Source organism: Propithecus coquereli, unplaced genomic scaffold (genome assembly GCF_000956105.1).
Source record: "Propithecus coquereli isolate 6110/MARCELLA unplaced genomic scaffold, Pcoq_1.0 Scaffold252, whole genome shotgun sequence".
Lineage (NCBI taxonomy): Eukaryota > Metazoa > Chordata > Mammalia > Primates > Indriidae > Propithecus > Propithecus coquereli.
In genome coordinates, this window is record NW_012148086.1 from 4,961,636 (window position 1) to 4,979,915 (window position 18,280).

An 18,280-nucleotide genomic window follows, 5' to 3' on the forward strand; every position below is an offset into this window, starting at 1 on the left:
TCTTCATCTGGGTATGGGGGGTGACCACCCACACAGGCTAACATTGCAGGTTAATAAACGTGGCAGACAGGATTCTGAGATAGCCCTCAAGATTCCTGCCCCCTGGATAATCCCTGTCTGTTGAGTGTGGGCAGGGCCTGTGCATGTGTTGGACATCCTGCCATGATTAGGTCACTAAGCCATTGTCTTCGAGTTAATCAAAGGGGAGAGTATCAGTGTGGGCCTTACCTAATCAGATGAGCTTTTTAAACAAAGTCCTTTCTGAAGTCAGAGAAACAACGTGACAGAGGGATTTGGTGCAAGGGAGGTTCTCCATGCTGGCTTTGACGATGGAGAGGGCCAGACAGCAAGGACCCACTGAGCTGCCCAATGACCAGCAAGGATCTGAATTCTGCCAACAACCTGAGTGATCTTGGAACAATCTCTTTAGGAGACAAGCCCATGGATGAGAACGCAGGTTGACCAACACCTTGATTTCAGCCTCTGAAATCCTGAGCAGAGAACTCAGGTTGTGCCCAGACTTCTGACCTACAGAATTAGGGGATTATAAGTGGCTGCTCTTTTAAGTCACTAAATTTGTGGCAATTGGTTATGTAGTGACAGAAACCGAATACAATAGTCTAAATTAGAGTAACAGCACAATGAGGATACCTTCTAAACAAGTATATAGAGTTACTTATTGATAGCTAATGTTTAAATCAGTGTGTTGTGGCATCTCTGAAACTGGTTTCTATGTGATGTTGACAAATCTAAGAAAAGAGAGTTCTGATGAGAAGTGCTAGTTTAAACAAGGTGAAACAGATTTCTTTACTGTTAGGGGACTCGAAGGCTTTAATTATACAAATGTGCATCATGAACCTGCAAGATAGTATGCAGTGTTCCATATTTTACCGTGGCACCTCTCTGTGTGTGCGCATGTGCGTGTGCGTGTGTGTGTGTGTGTGTGTGTGTGTGTGTAGTGATGTTATATGGGTATGTGGGAAACTTTTATTTTGTGTCCAGTTATACTTCCAAGAACTGAGGGAAAAATAACTGCGAACTTAAGAGTTTTATGCCCTCTAAACTCTCATTCAAGAGTGAAGTAAAAATAAAGATATTTTCAAATATACAAAGACTTGGAGAGTTTATCATCCACAAACTTTCGGGACCTTTTTTCAAAATTATAATTTATAATCATAAACCAAGGCATCAGATTAATAAAAAGAGATATAGTAAATATATAGAAAACCATGGTTCTTCTCTTTATATATTTTTTGGAGGTACGTCTTCCATATTTTGTGTATATTTTAGGTATATTATTATAAAAAATTTTGAAACATATTTTGAAAACATATATAATGAATACTTTCTAGAAGATACAAGTTTTAAAATTCATTCAAGAGAAAACAGGAAACCTGAATAAATTGATAAGTATTAAAGAATTGAATCGGGTGCTCTGTGCTGGGAGGGACTGGTCTGAGTGGTCCCTCCCCGCATCGGCGACCACGTGCGGGAGTTCGGAGGGGCATGTCGCCCCTGGAGGTCAGCAGAACCAGTGCACCAGACGTGAGAGGGGAATAGTGGGCTCTGCCCTGGGAAACCGCCAGTGACTCAGCTGGCTCCGGGTGACAAAGAGAGCCGGGCCCTCTGCTAGGCAGATGTGAGTCTGCGGGACTTCGATGCCAAAGTAATAGCTGGTCGCCTGTTGATTCAGCCCGCTGGACTGGCTTCAGCTGTCCCTTGAGTGCTCTCCCCCAATGCTAGCTCTCCAGGTACCGGCCACCGCCGTCTTTGGGGTCCCCAGTCCGGAGATGCTGCCGCGCAGCGGTTTGGGACGCCACCCCAGCCCAGCTCAGGGACTCTTGTGCCAGGCACGGTGGACTCCGCCCTTAGAGGTGGGGAGAAGCGAGGAAAGCCACTCTTTCTGTGTGGCAGACGTGAATCTGCAGGACTTTGGTGCCGAAGAAATAGTTGGGGGCCTGTTGATCCTGGTTGCCAGCACGGCACCTGCTAAATGCTTAACTCCCGCGCTTGCTCTCCAGATCTGGGTAGTCGCTATCCTTGGGTCCCCCCCAGGAGGTCCTGCTCCTCAGAGGTGGTTTCAGGCACCACCCCACCCCCAACCCTGGGACTCTTGAGCCGGGTGCCTGCGGTGGACTCTGCCCTTAGGGGTCGGGAGGAGCGAGGAAAGCTGCTTTCTCTGCACAGAAGGCGTGAATCTGTGAATCTGCGGGACTTTGGAGCCAAAGAAACAGTTGGTGGTCTGTTAATTCAGCCTGCCGGCAAGGCTTTTGGCCATCTACTAAGAACATAACTCCAGGGCTTGTTCTCCAGGCCCAGCCACCACCAGCCTTGGGGTTTATGGACATGGAAGGAAAAACCTGGCCAGAGACCTCAGCAATTGTACCAATGGACCCCTCCCATCAGGAGCAGCCCTCGAAGCACGGTGAAAGAGCCCTGAATTACATATTAGCGGCTCCCCCTAGCGGCAGGTCAAGCAACCATAGAAGCATACACACCCAAGCTTGTGGGCACCAGCTGCAATCTATCTTACTCCTATATCCCCACCTTAGGGGAGAACAGGGTCCAAGCAACCCCTGGGAGTGACAAGGCCCCTCCCAAAGATTGGGGCATTTGTATACCTGACCTGGGGGACAAGAGCCTACCACAGAGACATCAGATTACCTCGATAACTGGCTCCTCCACGCAAACTATAATTAACGACAGAGAATGTAACCCCATAGCTAAACACAGTGCCTTCCATCTCAACCTCATAGAGGCACTGGAGTCATACTCATAAGTACAATCCACCAGCTTGGAGCTTAAGCTGGGGGACCAAACTTTCTAGTTTGCATTGACAAGAGGTGAACACAATAGATCAGAGGTAACCCTACTTGTTAAAACGCCCCTAAGGCAATGTAGGACTAGCGCCCCTCTCCCCAGCACTGTCAAGGAATGAGCCTTGGGGACTTGGAGACAGGGTCAAAAACCAGTCCTAGCAACCCCAGTTCTTGACCAAGAAGCCTGATGGGAAAGAATCACCAAAAGAACACAGGAAACATGAAAGATCAGAGGAAAAAGTCACCCCGAAGAGAAATCATTAGATCCTCAACAACAGATACTAACTTATATGAAATGATTAAAATGACAGAGGAAGAATTCTGAATACGGATTGCAAGAAAACTCAATGGAATTGAAGAGAAAATAGAAATCCAAGACCAAGAAGCCACAAGAACAATACAGGAAATGAATGAAAAATTCTCTAAAGAAATTGAAGTATTATGAAAGAACCAAACAGAAATACTGAAATGAAAGAGGCATTCAAGGAACTACAAAACACAGTGGAAAGCCTTAAGAATTGGTTGGATCACACAGAGGAAAGAATCTCAGAGCTTGAAGATAATGCCTATATGCTAAACAAATTAGATGAAGATAAAGAACACAGAAGCAAGAGACATGAACAAAACATACAAGAAATGTGGGATAATGCAAAGAAACCAAAAAGAAATGTAGGCACTCCTGAGAGAGAAGAAGAAAATACACAAGGGCTAGAAAATCTATTTCTTGGAATAATGGAGGAAAACTTACCTGGGCTAGCCAGAAGCCTAGATACCCAGGTACAAAAAGCACACAGAACTCCTGGGATTGTCAATGTGAAAAGGCAATCACCATATCACATATTTATTAGGCTGGCCAAAGTAAACACAAAAGAGGCAATCCTTCGAGCAGTAAGATGAAAACAGCAGGTAACCTACAAAGGAAAACCTATAAGACTAACTTCAGACTTCTCAACTGAAACCTTATGAGCCAGAAGGAAATGGGGACCCATCCTCAATCTTCTAAAACAGAATAATGGCCAACCTAGAATTGTTTATCTGGCAAAACGAAGCTTCTTATATGAGGGAGAAATAAAGAGTTTTCCAGACACGCAATCACTGATGGAATTTGAGAAGACCAGACTTGCCCTGCAGGAAGTACTCAGAAGACCAGACCTTCCCTGCATTATACACTGAACAGTGCAATAGACACCCACCAATGTAAAATCACTCAAAAGTTAAAGTCCAGAACACTGATTCCACAATGTCTCGAGAGATAAAACAAAACAATAAGAATTTATCTAACAATATGAACAGAAATCTACCCCAAATATCAATTCTCTCAATAAATGTGAATGGCTCGAACTGTCCACTGAAGAGACATAGACTGGCTGAGTGGATAAAAAAACATAAGCCAAGTATCTTCTGTCTCCAGGAAACACATCTTACCCCCAAGGACACATTCAGACTCAAGGTGAAGGATTGGAAAACAAACTTCCAGGCAAATGGAAACCAAAAGAAAGCTGGGATAGCTGTTCTTATATCAGATAACATAAACTTTAAAGCAACAAAAGTAAAGAAAGACAAAGATGGTCACTATATAGTGGTGGAGGGAAAAATCCAACAAGAAGACTTAACAATTCTTAATATTTATACACCCAACACAGGAGCGCCCAGATACATAAAGCAAACCCTGATTGATCTAAATAACATGATAAACAGTAATGCCATAGTAGCTGGGGATTTCAACACCCCACTAACTGAACTGGCAGAAAATAAGCAAAGAAACAATGACTTAAACAGATCTCTAGAACAAATGGGTCTAACAGACATCTATAGAACATTCCACCCAAACAAAACTGAATATACATTCTTCTCATCAGCTCACGAAACTTTCTCTAAAATTGATCACATCCTAGGCCACAAATCAGATCTGAACAAATTTAAAAAAATAGAAATTATACCATGTGTCTTCTCAGACCACAGTGGAATATTAGAGATATTAGTGGAAAATTAGAGATCAATTCCAACAGAAACACTCACCTCTTCACAAAGTCATGGAAATTAAACAATCTATTGCTGAATGACTGTTGGGTCAAGGAGGAGATCCAGATGGAAATCAAAAAATTCTTTGAACTAAATGATAATGGAACACAAGTTATCAAAATCTGTGGGATACAGCAAAAGTATTCCTGAGAGGAAAACTAATAGCATTAAATGCCCACATCCAAAAAACAGAAAGTTCACAAATCAACAAACTAATAAACCATCTCAAGGAACTGGAAAAGGAAGAGCAAATCAATCCTAAACCCAGCAGAAGAAAAAGAATAACTAAGATCAGAGCAGAACTAAATGAAATTGAGAATAAGAGAACTATACAGAAGATTAATAAAACCAAAAGTTGTTTTTTTGAAAAGATAAAATTGACAGCTATCTTGCAAGATTGACAAGAACTAGAAAGGAAAGGACTCTAATAAGCTCAATTAGAAATGAAAAAGGAGAGGTCAAACAGACATCATGGAAATAGAAAAGATCATCTTTGAATACTATAAAAATCTCTATGCCCTAAAACTACAAAACGTGGAGAAAATGGACAAATTCTTAGAAACACACAATCTCCCTAGGCTCAATCAGGAAGAAATAGAATTCCTGAACAGATCAACATCAAGCAGAGAAATTGAAGCAGCAATAAAAAATCTTCCAATAAAAAAAAGTTCTGGACCAGATGGGTTCACACCTGAATTTTACCAGACTTACAAAGAAGAACTCATACCTATACTGCAGAAATTATTCCACAACATTGAGAAGGATCAAATCCTCCCCAAATCATTCTATGAAGCCAATATCACCTTGCTACCAAAGCCAGGAAAGGACACAACAAAAAAAGAAAACTACAGACCAATATCCATTATGAATATAGACACAAAAATTCTCAACAAAATCTTAGCAAACTGAATTCAACAGCACATCCAAAAAATAATTCATCACGACCAGGTGGGCTTTACCCCAGAGATGCAAGGATAGTTCAACATACGCAAATCTATAAATGTAAAACACCCTATAAATAAAAGCAAGAACAAAGACCATATGATTCTCTCAATAGATGCAGAAAAGTATTTGATAAAATCCACACACTTTATGATAAAAACTCTTAACAAAATAGGCATAGAGGGGTCATACCTCAAAATTATTGAAGCCATATACGATAAACCCACAGTCAATATCATACTGAATGGGGAAAAATTGAAAGCATTTCCACTTAGAACTGGAAACAGACATTTTACAATAAAAACATCTGCACTCGAATGTTTATGGCAGCACAATTCACCATTGCAAAGATATGGAAAGAATCCAAGTGCCCATGAATACATGAGTGGATTAATAAAATGTGGTATATGTATACCATGGACTACTACTCAACCATAAAAAACGATGGTGAACTAGCACCTCTTACATTATCCTGGTTGGAGCTAGAGCCCATCCTTTGAAGTGAAGTATCACAAGAATGAAAAAACAAGCACCACATGTACTTACCATCAAATTGGCACTAACTGATCAACACTTGGGTGCTTACATGAAAGTCATATTCATTGGGTGCCAGGTGAGTGGGAGGGGATTGTGGGGATGGGTAAAGTCACAACTAATGGATCCAGAGCACACTGTGTGGGGGAAGGGCACGCTTGTAGCTCTGGCTTGGGCAAGGCAAAGGCATTATATGTAACCAAAATGTTTGTACCCCCATAATATTCTGAAATTAAAAAAAAAAAGAATTGAATCAATAATCAAACATCTTGTCACCAGATTACCTTACAAGTAAATTTCACCAAAAATTCTTGGAACAGATAATCTCTATCTTTCATAAACTTTTCAAGAATTTTTTTAAAAAGGAAAGCTACTCAAATCATTTTCTAAGGATAAGACATCTTTCATACAAAATGGACAAAGATATTATAAGAAAAGAAGTTAAAAATATCATATTAACATACTATAGATAGTTGCAAAAAATCCTAAATAAAATTAACTGCTAATCAAAACCAGTATTTGTATGAAAAATACTAGAATCTATCTTCCAGGCTGAGTGCTATCCTTATGACCCCTCCTCTGCAATCAAGAGATCTTTCCCCCTGGTTCTTTCTAAAGTTTTTCAGAAGGGAATGCAAAACTTTTGACATTCACTTTATGTACTAGCTTTATTTCATCATAATTTTTATGAAAAATTTTCCCTAGTTTCATGTTTTTTACCTATATTTAAATATGTTTTATGTCACTGTATTACACACATTTTGTATGTTTTCAGGTACAAGAAAGGATGTAAATATTTGAAACGGTATTTGTGTATGAACATGAATGTAACAGGATGCTCTGTGATTTCAGATTTGGCACTTGTATGCTCATAGGAAAACTCAGGTCACTAAGTTCCCCATATCTAAAGGGATTGGTCAGCAATTGGGGTCGAACACCCTCCTCTTGTCTGCACCCTCAGGCAGCCTCTTAAGTAAGAAAATCTCAGACTCCATTTTTTCCTCATCCCAGCCCCCCAAATGGGGCTGTAATCCTTGCAGAGAAAAGGTGAGAGGGGATCTCCAGGTCTCTTCCATGGCTCCATTTCTCTCAAAGGTGATAGACTAGGGGAAAGGAACAAAAGAACAGAGTATGTCCTCTTTCTTCTCTGCTATGGGTTGTATGTGCCTGCCAAAACTCATGTTGAAAGTTAATTGCCTTTGTAACAGTATTAGAGGTGGGACCTTTGAGAGGTGATTAGGTCGTAAGGTCTCTGCCTTCATATGTGGATTAATGCCGTTTTTGAGGGAGTGTCTTCCTGATGAAAAGAAGGAGTTCAGCTTATTTTGTCTCTGTCTCCTGCTGCTTCCACCTTTCCACCATATTCTCACCAGATGCCAGCACCATGCTCTTGGACTTCCCAGCCTCCAGAACTGTCAGCTGAATAAACTTCTTCTCTTTATAAATTACTCAGTCTGTGGTTTTCCATTACAGCAACAGAAAATAGACTAAGACACTTTCCAGAACCATCAAACCACAATCCTAATCTGTAGTGGATGGGGGAGGAGAGATGTAAACCAAATATAAAATTAGATTTGATTGGATTATTTATAACTCAAAGTGACCAGGTGGGTATGGAATGTACCCAAGACATCATTAAGAGACTCTTGAGCGTGGCTAAATGCAGTGATGGAAAAAATAAAAACCGATTATGGCATTACTCTACTGAATTGAGGCTGCTCAATTAAGCAGATTATCTATCCATCTATCTATCTATCTATCTATCCATCCTCACGTGCACATACACACAAGTGCATGCATGTGTGATTTAGTAAATATATACGGTATCTCCTTCTACTCAAATGTTCTCTTGGTTATATTAGCTGGATTTGAAAGCTTTTTGCCAACTCCATTACTATGGATTTGCCATTGTACCGTTCCACATTATCTGTGGGCTGCATAATATCCCCTTTCAGTCACTCTGTCCGTCACTGGACTTGTTCAGTATTACCTGTTTTATGTCTCTCTCACAAATACACTAAGTTATGCCAATATCCATTAAGCCTCCCTTAAATATAATATTCTCTTAGTCAAGGATAGATGCAGTTAATAACCCAAATGTTTTCTATAACCTTTTACAAGATAAATAATATCTTCTCTGCTCCCATTCTGTGTTTAAAATAAAAAAATCCCTGGAACATGTGAGAGATTAGCCAATTAGTCATGGTATTACTATAGAGATAATTTGGTAATACATGAAATCTACAGCCTAAACACAGTAATTCAGTTGTTATAAAATTGCAATTTAAAGTAATTTATTATATAATATGACAAGAACTCTATTGATTTTTCCTGATATTTTTAACTTTGAAAAGACTGTTGTTTATATTTGACCTTGTTCATATGTCTTTATTAACTTTTTTCCAGGCTAATAGACCCTAGCACTGAAAAAAGCTGAGAAATTTAAGCGTAGCAAAGCCCATCAGGACCTGAGGTCCGTCACCGCAGCACAAGCCTCCGCCTCCTACGAGACAAGCCTGGTGGAGACAAGGACGGGACCTGTTTGGGGATTTTTGGGGTCCCCAAAAGGATGGAATCGCAGTCAGAGATGAGCCTGGATGAAGTTGAACTTCTGCTGAATGAGTAGGGAGAGAACCCACAGACGTGGCCATTCATATGATTTAGTCCCCTTTTTCAATCTTTAAAATAAATGTGGCAATTTTATGTAAATGTGCCAAAGACAACCTCACACCACCTCTGAGATTTCTTGGGTTCTCTTGAACCTGCCTGCTCCACCATTCCTGATTCTTGTCCTTCCTGCTCCCTAGATCCTCCTTTGGCTTTGTCTATACCTGGTTTCTGTTCTTCTCAAGCCTTCACACTTGGAGATCCACTTGTATCTGTTCTCTGCCGCCTCTTGCCCTATCTTTGATTTTTGGTGTCGGTCTTGCTGGATGTCACTTTTAGTGTTAGTCTTTAGCTTGTTGTTTCTATCCTCTTAATATTTTGAAATAAAAAAATTCCAGTCAATGGATGAGACACCCAGTCCCACCTCTGACTTGTAGAGTTTGCCAGTTTTCATGGTGAAAAGACTCCCGCCATGGCTGATTTCAGTAAACGTGGAGTTGGGAAGACATGTGCACAGTTGGCTCCCGTGAGCTCCCATGAGCTGGCTCCAGCCCACCACCGACCCCATGGATGGACGTGCCAAGCTAACCCCTCTCCCAGCTCACTCTAGTCCTCCACAAGGAATTAGGAATGGTTTTCAAAGAGCGTGCCCTCCATCACACACTGGGTTTTACTGCTGCTCTTGAAACCTCTGCTTCTATCTTATTTCCTCAGAAATTGAAAAACGATGCTCAAAGACAAGTACAAGGAATACTGTTTAGCAAGTGAACATCAGACTGTGTGTCTATGAGTCCTAGGTTCAGTGACTGAGCCTAAGGTATCACCGTGGGACAAGAGGCAGTACCTCTAGGTCTTCCACCCAACGTAAACTGGAATAGTGTCCCTTATGTTTTTATGTTAGTGATCCATTCATGAGGTCCTTTCATTAAATGGTTCACCAGCTGGTTTAACCAATAAAAGAATGATATTGTTCTTAGATGATGGTTGTCTATGTCAGGGAACTTAAAAAAATCTTTTTCCTGGAGAAATAATGCTGTGATTAGGGCTTTTCACACACTCACCACCAGTACCAGCTTTGCATTTCAGAGAATGCTTTTCTTCCATAAACATGATTTTTCAGTTTATGACACTATGTTTACCTTATCCAGGTCAAAAGTGCAATTCAATTTCTGATTAAATTATCTCCTAATTGCTAATCAGGACTGAGGTTAATAATCTATTTTAAACCAATCAGAGCTTAGTTAAAACTCCTTGGGGCTGGCTGATAACAGTTACCATTTAGCAACTGTGCTTTCCTCCCAGAGATCGTGGGCCTCAGCCAGGCACCTTTATTTATCTCTAGGGGATGGGGCTTTTAGCCTAACCTGGCTGCTTGTTCTGCTCTGTCAATCAGGTTTTGGTGATTTTCCTGCCAAGGAAAATCACCAAATTTGAAAATTAAACTCATTTCAGAATAACCTGTGGGTCAAAGAAGGGATATTAAAAAATATTTTTAACCGAATAATGCTAAAAGTAGAAAATGTAAAAATATGTGAAATGTAGTAAAACAGTGCTTAGAAAAAAATGTCTTGCTTTAAATGATTATATTAGAGAAGAAAAATATGTCTAAAATCCAGACACAAATTTCAACTTAAGGAGCTAAAAAAAAGAAGAGCAAAAGAAGTCAAAAGTAAGAAGGAAGGCAATAAAGGAGAGAGATAAATAAAAATAAATAAGGGCAAATATAAAGGATTTGAGTCAGAATATGTAAAGGACATACAAATAACCAGAATATATATAAAGAACTCTTAAAACTCAACAGTAAGTTAAACATCTCCTGAAATGTTTCACAAAAGAATATGTACAAATGGCTGATAAGCACATGAAAAGATGCTCAATATCATTAGTCATCAGGGAAATGTAAATTAAAACTACAATAAGTTACCACTTCACCTCTATTAGAATAGCTTAACATTTGAAAAATGGCAATGCCAAGTGTTCACGAGGATGTGGAACAACTGGAACACTACACTCCCCTACACTACTGGTGGGAAGATAAACTGGTGCAACCACAGTGGAAACTTTCAGTAGTTTCTTAAGTTAAATATACACCTACCAATAGGACTCAGCCATTCCACTTCTAGGTATTTACCCGAGAGAATGAATAGAGACTTGTACCTAAATCTTCATAGCAGCCTTGTTCACAATAGCCAATATCTGGAAACAACCTAAATGTCCATTAATAGGCGAGTGGATATAGACAATATGTGGCACCTCCACACAATTGAATGTTATTCAGCAGTAAAAGAATGAACTACTAATGTAGGCAACAGTATGGATGAATCTCAAAAACACTATTCTGAGAGATCAGAAACAAGAGTATATACTGTAAGATTCCACTGATATAAAATGCAAACTAATCCATAGTGACAGAAAACAGTTGAGAATTTTCCTGGGGCCAGAAATGGAGTCAGGTCTGAACTGCAAAAGGACAGTGGTAATCTTTTGTGGGTGATGGAAAGGTTCTGTGTCTTTAATATGGGGATGATTTCATGGGCATATAAGATTGTCAAAGCTCATCAAATTGTTTGCTTTAAGTGAATGTAGTTTATTCCTTGGTTGTATGTGTAAATTGCATACACTCATGTAAGTTGCCCCTTGATAAAAGATGATAAGGAGAAAAATAGAAATAGAAATTCAGTAAGCTTTATGTTAATACTGGCATACTCTTATGGACAAGTTTTGTATCTGATTGCTTTCTGAGTGTTTTACCATTGGGAGATTTGTAGAAGTCAGCCTGCTACAAGCCATAGCATGCAGAAAGACTGGCTTCCTTTATTTTAGCCGAATCCCTGCAAGTGAGGGGCACACTAGTGTCAGAGGGAAATTGCCGCGTGGATTGATTTTTATGATGATTACCTTGTTCCTGGAACAAACACAATTGGGTGAAGTATTAGCCTTTTTATGTTGCTGGATTCAATTAGGTAATATTTTATTTAGGATATTTGCATAGATTTTCATGAAAGAGCTTAGGCTGTAATTTATCTTTCTTGTATTGTCCTTGTCAGATTTGGGCATCGAAGTTTTGTTGGTCTCATAAAACAAGTTTCTTTTTCATAGAAGAATTTGTATAAGATTATTGTTATTTTATCATTAAATGTTGGGGAGAATTCAATAGTGACAACATCTGGGCCTGGGGATTTCTTTGTGGAAAGGTTTTAAGTTATAGATTTTATTTTCTTAATAGATACAGAACTGTTCAGCATTTCTATTTATTTTTGTGTCAGTTTAGTAAGATACGTTGTTCTAGGAATTTTCCATTCCATCTAAATTTTCAAATTTATTAGCATGAACGTGTTTATAAAGGTAATAATATTCTCTTATCACCTTTTTAGCTTTGTTAATTTTCACTTTTATGCATCCATTTTTGAATACATTGATTTCTCTTTATTTATCTTCTTCATTATACTATTAATAGTATATTTACCTCTGCTCTTTTTGTGTTTGATTTGCTGTGAATTTTTTAGCTTGTTTATATGGAAATTCAGGTCACTGAATTTGTCTGTCTTATTTTCTAATTTAGCTGCATTCCACAAGTTTAGATATGCCATATATTCATTATTATTTAGTTCAAAATGTTTTCTAGTTTTTGTTATGATTTCCTTTTAGACACATAGATTTTTAAAAAATAGTTTTTTGCTTAATTTTCAAGAAAGTTGGGCTTATTCTAATTATCTTTTTGTTATTTATGTCTAGCTTAAGATTAAAAACATAAAACGGTATTTAAAATCTCTTTCTGATAACTCCGATAATAAGCCTTCCGTGGGTCCGTTTCTGTTGTCACTGGGGTCAGATAATTTTAATTAACCAGGGACTGACCGAGCTGTCTAAGCTGTCTTATTTTTCATATCGGTTTGCCCTGATCCTACACTGCAGCCACTAGGGGGCCACCTGGGAACCTGGGGCTGCGCTAGGGAACCTTCCCCGTGGAGGACCAGAGCTTCAGGTTTTCTCTGTTCAGCACTGTGAGATTGCAGCAAACTCTTCTTTCATCTTCAGCGCTTTCTGCCAACCTTCTTAGCTCTCTTATGAGAAGCTTGAAATTCCTTTCTGTTCAGGATTAGGTCAAGTTCTAGTTACCTTGACCATTCTTCTCTGGTATCACCACAATGCTTTTTCCTTTTTGTATTCTGTCCAGCGTTTCCAGCTGCTTTTGAGTTAGTGCGCCATGTGCTGCTCCATCAGAGCCAGGAGCAGAAACCAACTGCTTCCACTCTTGATTCTTTGTAATTCATCCCACACATAGCAGTAGGAAAGTTTTTATAAAATTTTAAGCAGACCATGATGTCCCCTACTAAAAATACTCTAACGGCATCTTATCACTCTTCGAATAAGATCCCAATGTAACAGAGTAGTCACCACTCCTCCCATAGATACGGAAGGGAAATATTGAGAGTGGGGAATATGTAACAGAGGGAATGGCCTGGAAAAAAATGGCAAAAATATTTTCTGTCTCTTTAAAACATCCTTCACTCCTTTTTGAGAACTAAAGCCTGCGTCCATGTCTCAGGCCAGTGGTTGGGAGGGGCAGGGTAAATCTTTTGTTTATTTGTGCAACAGGAGATGGCCTAGCTGGGACCTGGTAAAGGGAGGTCCTGGACGGAGGTCATGAGATTACCTTCAGGAGGAGATGGGATAATCAGAATCAACTGTAGTTGAACAGCAATTTCCTGAAGCTGAGAACCCATCCTTTAAAAGCTCTGTATTTCTGTGAATGCTCAGGAAATTTGGATTTTGAGATGAGAAGGTCTACCATTTTTCCTCATTTGCCACCAAAGTAATAAAACTTCCCTTTCCTCCTCCCCAAACCACTTGTCCTTGTACTTCTGATTTGGCCTCGTGGACAAGTGCTGAGTTTTCGGTAACACCAACTCCTCTCCACACTTACAAGGTGCTGGCCTCGCCTCTCCCCGGCACCCTCTCCTACGCTACCCCTTCCCCCACACTCACTCTACTCGAGCCACGATGACCTTCTTGCTTGTTTAAACATGCCAAGATTCTTACACTCAGGCCTTTACACAGCTGCACTCTGTCTGAAACACAGATCTAAGCAGGTCTTTGAATGTCTGGCTTCTTAGTTTATGTGACGGCAGCTTGGAAAGACCTCCCTGGACTACTACCGTTGTCTAAGGGAGCCCACTCAGTCATGCACATCCTATAGCAATGTGAGATTTCCTTCATGATACTTATTTTACACTGAGATTGTATTGTTAATTTATTTGTTTCATTTTGCTTTCTCACATTAGAGTATAAGCTCCATGAGCAAGGCCCTATTTATCTAATCTTTTGGTCTTGTGACAGGCAGATAGCGCACACATGGGGATTAATCCATGCAGTTTGGAAGGCAGAGGCAGAGAGAATGTGGCAGAGGCTGGCAAACACCATGGCCCCAGGCTAGAGTGCTGTATTTGCTCAATCCACCTGATACTTCTGAGAATCTGCTTCTAGGAGTTCCTTGTTTTATTTAGAGGTCTAAATATACTTTCTACATGAACACTTTCAATATATAACCTAAGACTCTAGTCACTGCTGTTTCTGTTTATTTTCTCTGTGTAACCATAATCTTAAAAGTGCTAATTACATCCATCTGGAAAAGTAAACAGACCTGAAAATCAAAGAGTGTTCCCTGGGTGAAAAGAGTTTCTAATTAAAGTAATAATAAAGAGGAGATTGATCAATCAGTGTGGAAGTCTCTTACATATTTTAATTTGCATTGCCTTTCATATGTATTTCTCTTAATTTTTCCCTTCTTGTCTTAAAATTCTAATAGAAACTTTAATTTTTCTAAGATTTAACATGTTTTAATCAGCTAACAATGTTACAAGTTTGCAATTACATGAATTTAAAGAGAGTCACATGAAACTTTAATGCAACATTAACCATAGAAATAAATTTAGCATTTAAACTACACGTTGAGGATATTCTTGCACTTATGCGTAGGCAACTTCCGTGTTTTCTCACTGAATATCCTTTGTATATTAATCAGTAAACTCAGAAAGTAGGACAGTTTGGTTCTAATTCTCTTACATAGAAATTGGAAGACTTGTGTGAATCCTGTAGGAGCAAGGAGTCATCATGTCACTCATCAAGGTGCAATGTGGGACCCAAGCCAACATCAGATTCTGTTTGTAAGGAACAAGGGGACCACACTAAACGTGTGCACCTGGAGTAAGCCCAGCTCCATCAATGCCACTTGTCCTTGCACACCACAAGCTCGAACCACACAACATTTCTAAACAGTACCATAAATGTTTGTGGGATGCCTTGGTACCTTTGCACATGCTGTTCCTTCTGCTGGGAATGACCCCTCCCACCCTGAAAAGTGTGTCTTCTTCTGTCAAGACCAAGTCCAGCAGCACATCTTCTGTGAAGTCTTTTCTCCGGCTTATGGTGGTCTCCCCTTTGTATTGTATTTGTTCATAGCATGATTAGAACATTTATTGTCTCCTTTCACTAATTCGAGGGGTCTTATCTGTCAATCTTCTTTGTGTCCTTCCAGTGGCTTCTATTTCTACTACAGAGTAGATACCCAGTAAACGTTTCTTAAATGAAAAGCGGGGAGGGTGATGATCACTTTGAGTATCTGACATAAGCTATGGATACTTTCTCCAGAGTTTATTCACAGCCACCTACAAGCAAAACTGGTCAGTCTCAGGCTCCGAAGGCTGACTTCCTTGTTCAAACTTAAGTTTTGCCATTTACCAGCTGCGTGACTTTGGGAAAATTATTCAACTGTGCCCTGGTTTCCTCACCTTAATCAAGGATAGTAATAGTACATTCCTCATGGGGGTGTTGTGAGGATTCAATGACTTGATTATTTAAATGTGTAGAGCACTGCTGGGCACAGTAAGCCCTTTGTAAGCCCCATATTACCTAGTATTAGTAGGTTCCAGGAACTGGAGATACCAAGATGCATTAGATGTGATTTCGTTTTCTTGAGGAGTTCAAATTCTTGTGGGGAAGACAGAAGTGCAAATAAAAAACCACCTGGCGACATTGTGGTGGAGTCTGAGCAAGGAAGCGCTTTCCTCCTGAGGCCTGGACTGGACAGTCAAGGATGCCCATGGATGTGGTATTTTAGCTGAGACCTGACGGATGAGGGGAGCTGCTAGGTGGAATAGTTGGGGATGTAGATTTTAGACAGATAAAAGCAAAGACAAAATATATGCAAAGACATGGCTGTGTGGAAGCATGAGGGCATTTGGGGACAGCAGCCACAGAGAGTGGCTTTAGCATAAGGTCCGAGGTGAAAGGCCTTGGGGAGAGAAGCTGGAGGACATCACAGACACCATGAACACGTCCACTGTGTTCAACCACCTTCTCCCCTGCCTTCCCCTACCAGAGTCAGGGGAGTGAAACACTACATTTTCCTATCCAGGTGAGGTCAAATGGCAGCTAATAGGTATCAGTTAGGAAAGACTTTTCTCCTAGAATGAAAACACAAAGCCTTGTAAGGAGAAGGCTTCTTCAGCCTTTTTTGCTTTCTTCCTACATGGAACTTGGGCTTGAGGCTTTAAGACAGGAGGATGAGGCCATGTGCTAAGGATGGCGCAGGGGCAGATGCAGAGAGCTGGGGGCCCTGGGGGCTGACTCGGCAGCTGCCCTGCCTGGATCACCTGCCTGCCGACTTCTCTTTTGTGAGACGTACCATAGCAGGCCGGGCCTCCTGTGCTTAGAGCCAAACACACCCCTAACTGACGCACTGGTGAGCCCTGCCCAATCAAAGAAGGCCTTGAATGCTCCACAGAAGAGCTATGACTTTGACATTTGGCCTCTGAGAACTGTAGTATAATTTAAGTGCTACAAGGATAGCTTTGCAGCCCCACGAACCTTGGTTCAAATCTTTGTTATAGCTGTTCAGCTTCAGAAATCAGTTATCCTCAATCTGAGGCTTATCAGGGAGATGTGTGCAGAGACTTATTTTAGATCAATACCTCTAACTGCAGCACGTGCGGTGGAGTGGAGGTGGCCTAGAGCAGAGGACTAGTGGGAGTTTGCCAGCCTCCTGCCAGAACAAAATCAATCTTAACCAAAGATTTGGAAATAATTTCAGAACTTAAACTGGATTCTGGTTGATGATTTTAGTGAAAAAACATTCTGATAGTGCTGGATTTTACAAATGTTTTCTGAGACTTATATCACTTTTATGACTAAATGTCTTAGAACAAGTTGCTCTAAAGGTTTGCAAAAGAGAGAAGCCTTTTTCCCCACGTAATATAAATTCCTGAGGCATCTTGTATTATCCCCAGGAACACAGTGAGGAGTCCAGAAATAACTGGTGAGAATGGCCAGGACTGAAGAAATAAATAATTTAAGATTCATTATTCCATGCTAGCAGTGCTATCGGTGCTTCAGAATCTGTGGATAACTAAAGCTAGCAGATGTTCAAGTACTACTCTATTTCCTTAATGTTTACTTCAAAGCTCTAGTGGAGCTCTTCTGTGAAGCCTGGGAGAAGGTTAATTAAGCCTAGGATAGGTGGTGTAATTTAAGAGATAATAAAAACTTTTTGCTCTGAAATATCTAATTACATTGTCTTACCAAAGATGCTTGAAAGTTCTACATCAGAGACATCTACTTTGTGCCTTTGGTGGGAGCACATTTCCATCAATAACAGGCTGATGAGGATAATCCAAGGCTCAGACTGAGGATAACTGACCTCTCTGATTAACAGAACTATAACTGGCCACGTTGGGATTTAAACCTAAGTTTGATCTGTGTGACTGCAAAACTGTACTTGTAACCCGTACATTATACTCCATCCATTCTCATGCTCTAGCTTCCCTGCCCCTACCCACCCAGTTTGCAGGTCATGTCCTCAAGCTAAGGCCTGTGAGCAAGGCAGCCACATGGGTAGGAACACTTCCTGGACGTCTCTGGGAGAGGCCTGAGTCACCGTGAGGTAGCGTCTGACATGGCACTTTGCAGAGGACCCTCCTAACTCCTGGGTGGCAGAGGAGACACATTTAGGAGTGGAGAAGGGCCTCTATGAGACAAAACAGACTGTTCATTACTCTAGCAAGCTGGCCAGCCCATGCAAACCATGAGAGTGGGATAAACAATTAGGCTTCATATCTAAATTAAACAATACATAACACAATCAGGGATATTCTCAGGCTTATTGATTTACCTGTCCCAGGAATGGGATAGTGTTGGAATCTCTGGAACTGGTCCAGAGAGCCACATTTGACATTTGGCACCCTTGTTCAATACCACATGAGTGGAAAGAGCTGTGGGAAGCTGGAATGCTTGGGTCGAAATGCTTCTCTTCCTTCTCCTGCAGGAAGGGCAGAGAGAAAGGCTGCCGTGTGCAGGTT

General features: G+C 40.5%; 1 protein-coding gene across 2 annotated transcripts in view; it reads right to left on the reverse strand.

Annotated features, from left to right (window-relative positions):
• The window catches only part of HECW1 (HECT, C2 and WW domain containing E3 ubiquitin protein ligase 1), a 413,177-nt gene that overhangs the window by 137,253 nt on the left and 257,644 nt on the right, over positions 1–18,280 (reverse strand). The window lies entirely within an intron of this gene.